The sequence below is a fragment of the Vicugna pacos genome, chromosome 12, assembly GCF_048564905.1.
Source record: "Vicugna pacos chromosome 12, VicPac4, whole genome shotgun sequence".
NCBI classification, from domain to species: domain Eukaryota; kingdom Metazoa; phylum Chordata; class Mammalia; order Artiodactyla; family Camelidae; genus Vicugna; species Vicugna pacos.
In genome coordinates, this window is record NC_132998.1 from 14,810,851 (window position 1) to 14,818,896 (window position 8,046).

An 8,046-nucleotide genomic window follows, 5' to 3' on the forward strand; every position below is an offset into this window, starting at 1 on the left:
TTTTAAGTTGGATTTTCTAAGCCCCCAAATCAAATGAGTTGACCCTCTACCCCCCTCTACTGGAAGATATTGGTACTTGATGATCTAAAAAATAGATAACAAAAATGCCTTGCTGAGGCGCTACTAATTTGTTTGAGAATTCCAATATTCTCCTTTGGCTTCTAACTATAATTTGCCAATGCTTGTTATCTTGATACCATAGTTTCTTCGTAACTTCTGGGAAAGGACTGGACAATTCATCTTTGACTTGTAATTCTTATTAAGACCACATAATGAAGGAAAAAAGGAATTTTAACTCTGATTACAGAAGAGTGGACTAATAATTTGCTTACTTTTTTCAGTTATCATACTTGCTCAACAAGATACTGTGTAATGGGTGGGGAGGGTATAGCTCAAGCAGTGGAGCACATGCTTAGCATGTATGAGGTCCTGGGTTCAATCCCAGGTACCTCCACTAAAATAAGTAACCTTCCCACCAATAGGTAAGATACTGTGTAACGATTCCTTCATTTGTTTTAACAGACTTCACCTAAGAAACTCAAACAGCTTTTTAGGTGTATTTAAGTAGCCTACCATTTATTTCCCTTCTCCCTTTTTCCCTTTGCCTCTCATTTCTCCATTCTTCCCTCATCCTCATCCCACTCTTGCTACCCTCAAGGCAGTATCTATGCACTTTTTCAGCCAGCAACCACCACTCTCTTCTAAATCAAGGTAAGAGTATAATTTAACAACATCGTGGACCTAGAGATCGTCATTCTAAATAAAGTAAGCCAGAAAAAGAAAGAAAAATACTATATGTTATCACTCATACATGGAATCTAAAAGAAAAAAAGAAAGAAAAAGGACACTATGAACTCATCTATAAAACAGAAACAGACTTAGTACACAATTTTATGGTTACTAGGGAAAGAGGGTGGGAGGGGATAAATTTGGGAGTTTGATATTTACAAACATTAGCCACTATATATGAAAATAGATTTTTAAAAACTTTCTTTTGTATAGCACAGGGAACCGTGCTCAATATCTTGTAATAACCTTTAATGGAAAAAATATGAAAACAAATATATGTATATGCAAGACTGGGACATTGTGCTGTACGTCAGAAATGGACACATTGTAATTGACTGTACTTCAATAAACAAAAATGGGAAAAACTAAATTAAAAAATAAAACAAAATGCTATAGAAAAAAAAACAACAACAACATCATGATTAAATGTGTTAATGAGTGAGTAGAGAGACTTGGTGCCAAACCATTAACGAGTTGCTTGGTTTTACAAATTGTAACCTCCTTAGAGCATTTCAGTTAACTTTATGAAGATGTTGTATAACAGAAAAGGAGACCCAGGACTAAGACTTAAGGACCGACTCAGAGCTTTGCTGAATCACCAACTCCCCTTTTAAGGTGCTTCTTGCATTTTCTTAGCCTTGTGCTGCACACAGGTAGCCTTCTTCACTTCACATCAGTCCGGGCATCAGCACAAGGCTATAGGACGTGCAGACTCAGAGACCTAGACCCCACATTGCCCCTTAACCCAGCACGTCAGCAGGCTGCCTGCTCCAAACTATGCCTCTTCTAATCCCCTGTCAAATGACTGCCAAACGTTCCGGCTTTGCCCAGTCGTCCTGCATGTGTGGGGTTTTTATCGCCAAAAGATGTTTTTAAAGATAAAGTTATATGATATACCATTAAATTAACAAGACTAACCTTCCTAGGTGGCTTATTGGAATTAGCTCTGTTACTTCACAGTCACATATTTTTTTACTGGTCTCAAATTATCCAGTTAAAATTCTTACTGCTTTGGATGAGCAGGTTGGCTCAAAGTCTTTAAAGTATTCCCTATAAAATTGTAAAATAAAACTTGGATTCTGAAAAAGAGCTACGAATGTTACATTAGTATTTAAAATGTCACAGAAAAAGGCAATAAATAGTTTAAGGCTAAGATTCAGCTTAAATCAACTCTAGAAATTTTAAGACTTTATGATTATTTCTTGCTTTTAGTTAGAATGATAATAATTTCTAATGATCCCTATTGGAGGCTAGAATAATAAATTAAAAAAACCTGGTGACCTCATTTTCTTTGAGGATATGGTTTCTTTTTCTTATGCCAAAAATCCAGGACTGGTGCATGACAAAGCCTTCATGTAATAAAGAGGTTCCTTTCTAGGCACCACTGCCACATCCCAGCAGCTCCTAATGAGCAGTGAGCACCTGAAGGTCACCCATTCCTCTGAAGAACTGCTCCCAAACATTAATTCACTTAACTGAAATTCATTCTGCACATTACAGTCAGAATTGCCTCTTTAAAAATGTATATTTTTCTTGTCAACCCCTATTTAATGCAATAAGTGGCTACCACTTATCCTTAAAAAACCCTATCTTGTTCACCTGATTTTTTCCAGCACATTGTAGTGTTTCTCACACATAATCGTGGTGGATGGATAGGTGGGAAGATGAGAGGGAGGAAGGGAGGGAAGACAGGTGGGAGGATGAGGGGAGGATGAGTGAGAAGATGGGTGGGAAGACAGGTAGAAGGATGGGTGGGAGGATGGGAGGATGCATGGATGGGTGGGAGAAGAGGTGAGGGGAATGCACAGATAGATGGGTGATGGGTGAATAGATAAACCAGAGGGTGGATGCAACTAGCAAATTTCCAGTACAGCTAACTTCCAGCTTCCTATAGGATTTGGTTGTAGCAATTGTGGAAACTCTCCCAACTTCCCTCTAAAATGAGCACGAAGAAAGAAAAAGACGGAAACTCACAACACCATAAACTTGTATTTAAAAGCAATCTAACTGTGTTCAGAAAAATAGACTCAAGTTTTGCCTGCAAACAGAATTAAAATTCATCTCATGAAAAAAATACACTTGAGACAAGCAAATACATCTTCCAATGTGATCTAAACCAAATGAAAGGAAATGAACTAAGTGCTCAACTTAAGTTTAGGCAGAAGAATTGCAAGGAAGAAGGAAAGTGAATTAATAAAGACGAGAGCAGATCTTAATTAGCTTCCATAAAAGCACTAGGCCAAATAAACTGTATATTAATAACTCTAAGAGTTGGTTCTCATAAAGACCAATAAAATAATTACACCCCTGATGATACTAATCATGAAGCTAGAAGCAAGCTAAATGCATCTCAACATTAGAATGAATAAATAAATCACGTCCTTTGCATACAATTGAATGCTATACAGTAATAAATCTGAAAAATCTACAGTTACATGTACCAGCACACTTGAATCTCATAAATACAATGTTAAGCAAAGGACCTAGACAAAAAAAAAAAAAACACACACACACATAATATATGCTTCCTTTTATAAGAACTTCAAAAACAGGCAAACTGATCTGTGGAGATAATAACCAGGCCAGTGGTTACTTTGGGAAGAATGATTACCTTTCACTGTAAAGTGCTGTCTGTATCTGCAATGGGAGGTTCTTGAGATGCTGGTAATAATTCTGTCTTGACCTGAATAGTTATCTCACTGGGTTCAATTTACTTTAATTCATCACGAGGTAACTTTGATTTATGTACTTCTCAATATATATGTTATATTTCAATTAAATGGTTTTTTAAAATATAATCAATAACAGAAATTTTTAAGGCCACGTATAAATTTAATCAAGAGGAAAATGTCAAAATATTAGTAATGTAAATAGCGAGTATCTATTGAGTGCTTACTATATGCACAATGTTGTGCTAAGCACGCTGTAACGTTACCTCACAACAGACCTGTGACATGCCTACTTGATTAGCGCTATTCTATGAATGAGGAAAATGATCCTTATCATAGTGAAGTAACTGCTAGAGGTCACACAGCTCAAAGCCCATGTTCTCAAACACTATTTTACACTGCTTCAGAATAACTGCAATCCTCAAGGCACAAACAAGGTTATATTTCTTGCATGCTGTGTATATTTTTCTGCAATGAGTTTTCAGACTTTTGGATTTCATGAAAAAGTTAGAATCACCAGCTTTCAATTTTTTTCTAGTAGAAATGTTGTGTTTCATTACCACTTATCATCACAATCATTTCGTAAGAGAACAAAAATGCTGACGCTGAGAGTATAGGAGGTACACAATCTCAGAATTAAGGACTATCCTTTGAATTAAATCAAATTGGGTTTTCAGACCCATTACATTATCCTTATTTTTCTCATTATACCAGAAACTCATGAGAACTTTTTTGCGGATCAGCATTTGGGATGCACTGTTATCCACTGGGGTAGGGGCAGAGAAATATTCCAATTTTATGATGATAGTACAACCTTAACACTCTAGTCTGAGAAAGATAAAATAGACCAATATAACCAATGAATGAAGACACAAATGTTCTAAATGAACAATAAGATAGATAGAACCCAGACCTATGTTAAAATAATAATAAATGCTTATTTTTTCAGGAATCTCAGGTTTATTTTAGGAATGTAAAAGAGTTTTATACCAGAAATGCAATCAATATAATTAACCAAGAGCATGCTTGCATCAGTCAGCCATTGCTACGATAAGGCTGTATAACACATAGCTACAAAATCTCGCAGCATGCAACAGTAAGCATTAGTTCAAGTGTCAGTCAGTGAGTTGGCTGGAGGTTGACTGATCTAGGCTAGCATCAGCTGCAAAGGCCCTACTCTACATGTTGCTCATTTTCTTTGGACCAATGGACTGGCAAAAGCATATTCTTCTCACGAAGATGGCATGCGTACAAGAGAGCAAACAGAAACATCGAGCCATGAAAGCTGAGGGAAAAAGTTGGAGAAGATCGACATGGAATCACCAGCTTTTAATTTTTCACAGTGTCATTTCTGCCTCATTCTATCAACTGAAACAAGTTACAGGACTGAATCCAAAATCAAGTGATGGAGAAATAATATTATTCTCTTTTGGTGGCAAGAACTGTAAACTCATAGGAGAGGGGTGAAGAATTGATGCAAACTACCACAAAGGCAAGGGAGAAAAAATAATACAATCATCTCAATAAATGCAAAATATATAACTGAAAGAAAAAACCTACTCTCTTAGCAAACTAATTTAAGAAAGATACTTTTAGTGAGGAGGGTATAGCTCAGTGGTAGAGCGTGTGCTTAGCATGCAATAGATCCTGGATTCAATCCCCAGTACCTCTATTAAAAAAAAAAAAAGATAAACATAATTACCCCAAAAGATTAAAAAATAAATAAGTAAAATATAAAAAAGAAAGATACTTTTTCCCATCATGATAAAGAATATCTATCTTGATTTTAGCCATCATCATGCTCAATTCTAAGACACTAAATTCATTTTTATTAAAGTCAAAGCCATTAAAAAAAATACAAGTTATCACTCTCTCAACACTAAAACTTCTCGACTCAGTAAGAAAAGTAGATACAAATATCATCCACATTCTTTTTTTTGGTTCTGGGCTTGGATATATTTCAGAATTTAGAAGCTTTATCTTAGAAAAGTTAATTTACTATATATCGTGTAATAACAGAGACTGACATAGATTTCTGTGATCAATGACATTGCTGCCTTAAAATGTGTGAATATTAACCAAAAGGAATCATCAAGACTGTAGATCCAGTCAAATCAGATTTTAGTGCCTAAACGTACAAACTTTCCATCATCAAACTTAGTTGCAAATAAGAGATTGTGAACTATGATTAAAAGAGACCAAATTATGGTATCAGTGGATTGTCTGCCTAGAAAACCCCATGGAATTAACTTGAAAATTATAACAGGAATTCATCAAGGTGATCTCTTATTAAAGAAAAGTGCTTTTGTAAACACCAACAAAACTCAGAAAACATAATGGAAAAGATGGTTTTCATAATAGAAACAAGAACCTTACATAGAAACTAGCTTAGCAGAAGTGTGTAATAATTTTTTGGATGCCAACTTCATTTTACCAAAGAAAATGAAATAAACAAAAAAAATTGTAAATAAATTCAATTTAATTTGATGGGAAGATTTTATTTTGCAGAGTTGTCAGTTCTTCCAGATTAAAGTTACTAAAATGTATAAAAAATGAATATATAAAATAACATATAAAATTAATGATATTCCACTTAATTTCCTAATAAGGAATGTTTTGGAATTTGATAAAAATAATTCCAAATTTCATCTGGAAAGTAAACAGGAATAAATAACTGAATTTTTTTCAACAGAGTGGCTTCCATTATCTTATAATATTAGTTCATTAGAATATGTACTCCAAAGTTATAATAATAAAACCAATAGTAATGAAGTTGAAATAAAACAAAAGGAACATATGTTCCTTTGTAGCTCTTGACAGAGTCACTCAAAAATCTATAGCACATGTTTAGATAAACTTGAGAATAGCTTTCATTTTGTGGACTTTGCCAAAAACATTTCGGTGTGTAGACCCAAGTTGTTGACTACAAGCTGTTAGTTTCTTCAATCTACAATTTTTAGCTTTCTCTAGCTTAACTCGAGGACTATCACCATTCACCAAATTTTCTTTTTATTCTTTATCCTGAGATGTTTCAAATTTTATTATAATTTCAGGAGATATTTGAGCTGATACCTAGATAACAAAGTGGTAAACCTGTGTGATTTTGTTGTACTTTCATTCTACAGTGTGCATCTACAAAGTAGCTGGTAATAAAACATACAGGAAAGAAAATATCTCCATACACAAGATTTGTTTTGTGATACATTTCCCTCCAGAGTAAGAAATAAAGGTGTTGCCTATGGAGAAATCGATTAGATCTAAGGTCACTACCACTGGCCTACCCTGGGGTCTCAGTAATTGCTACATTTGTTAATGATTAAACCTCAGTTATAGGTAATGTTTCTTATCTATTCTCATTCTACCTTACAAGGATTTTTCTCTTGGTATAAAGTCACAGCTAAGCTACTAGAAGAACTTGACCACCTCGTGTTGCAGGTTGACAAAGCCCCGTTTTCATCCTTGTCTCCAGTATTGAAGATTAGAATAGCTCCTAGTGGAATGGGGCGTAGACAAGGCTTTTAAGGATTTCACATCTCGTTTGAGATCCCAGGCTCTTCTACGCTCAACGTTTTGCTACAAGCAAGGTTAAACTGCTGCAGACGAGTCTGCTGGGAAACAGAGAGCATCTCTAGATTTCTACGTGCAGTCTACTCACTGTGAAGATGGCCCAGTGCTTCCCACGACTTTCAGAGCAATGCATAAACAAATTTCCACCTGTTCTACAAAACATTATTTGTAGAATGAAAATAAATGACGTCATGCAAAAGAAATAAAAATCTGTCTGTGAAGCAAGATGATTTTAAGTAGAGTTTGTCTGAAATTAAAATTAAAAATACTCTGATTTGTAGATACTAACTACTAAATATAAAATAGGTAAACAATACAGTCGTACTGCAGAGCACAGGGAACAATATTTGATAGCTTGTAATGGCCTATAGTGAAAATAAATATGAAAAGGAATATACATATGTCTGTATAACTAAATCACTATGCTGTACACCAGAAATCGACATAACATTGCAAATCAACTATACTTCAATAAAAAAAAATCCTGATAATCTTTGGCAATAGAGTGATCTAATGAAAGAAACTGAAGAAAGATAAATTCTGGCAAGTGTAAATAAAAAATGTACTAGTACAGGATAAAGAAGATGTGTTTTACTAGCAGTAACGTAGGCAAAACAGACAGCAGGGCTTAAGTCAGTGGTAACCTCAGCGTGAGTCATCAGCATCCTGACCTGACACTCAGTGGCAGACACATGGTCTGACCTCACCAAGGAGACTGTCTTGGGCTCTGCGTGTCCCTTAAAAAAGAAAAAAAGAAAAAAAAGAGATTGGTCATGTCAAATGTGTGAAGAAGGAACTAAGCAGGATTTGGAAACCTGGCCTCACACCATATCATATGAGAAAAAAATCAAGTAAAAAGTAATTTAGCATGGAAGTCCAAATGGGAAAATGAATACTAATTTCCAATACTTCGTAGGCTCCATTCCATATGCTTCAGAGGTTAAAGGGGGAGATAGACTGATGAGGACTCAGCGTAAGGAAAAACCTCATAATTTTCCAAACAGCCCAGTGATGGAGACGT

The 8,046-nt window shown here is 35.2% G+C and overlaps 1 long non-coding RNA gene across 1 annotated transcript; it reads left to right on the forward strand.

Annotated features, from left to right (window-relative positions):
• The first annotated feature begins 657 nt into the window (after nucleotides 1-657).
• Nucleotides 658-7,250, forward strand: LOC140700427 (uncharacterized). Its single transcript, XR_012078815.1, has 2 exons — nucleotides 658-711; nucleotides 6,829-7,250. It is a non-coding gene; the product is annotated as an uncharacterized lncRNA (long non-coding RNA).
• The last annotated feature ends 796 nt before the right edge of the window (nucleotides 7,251-8,046 follow it).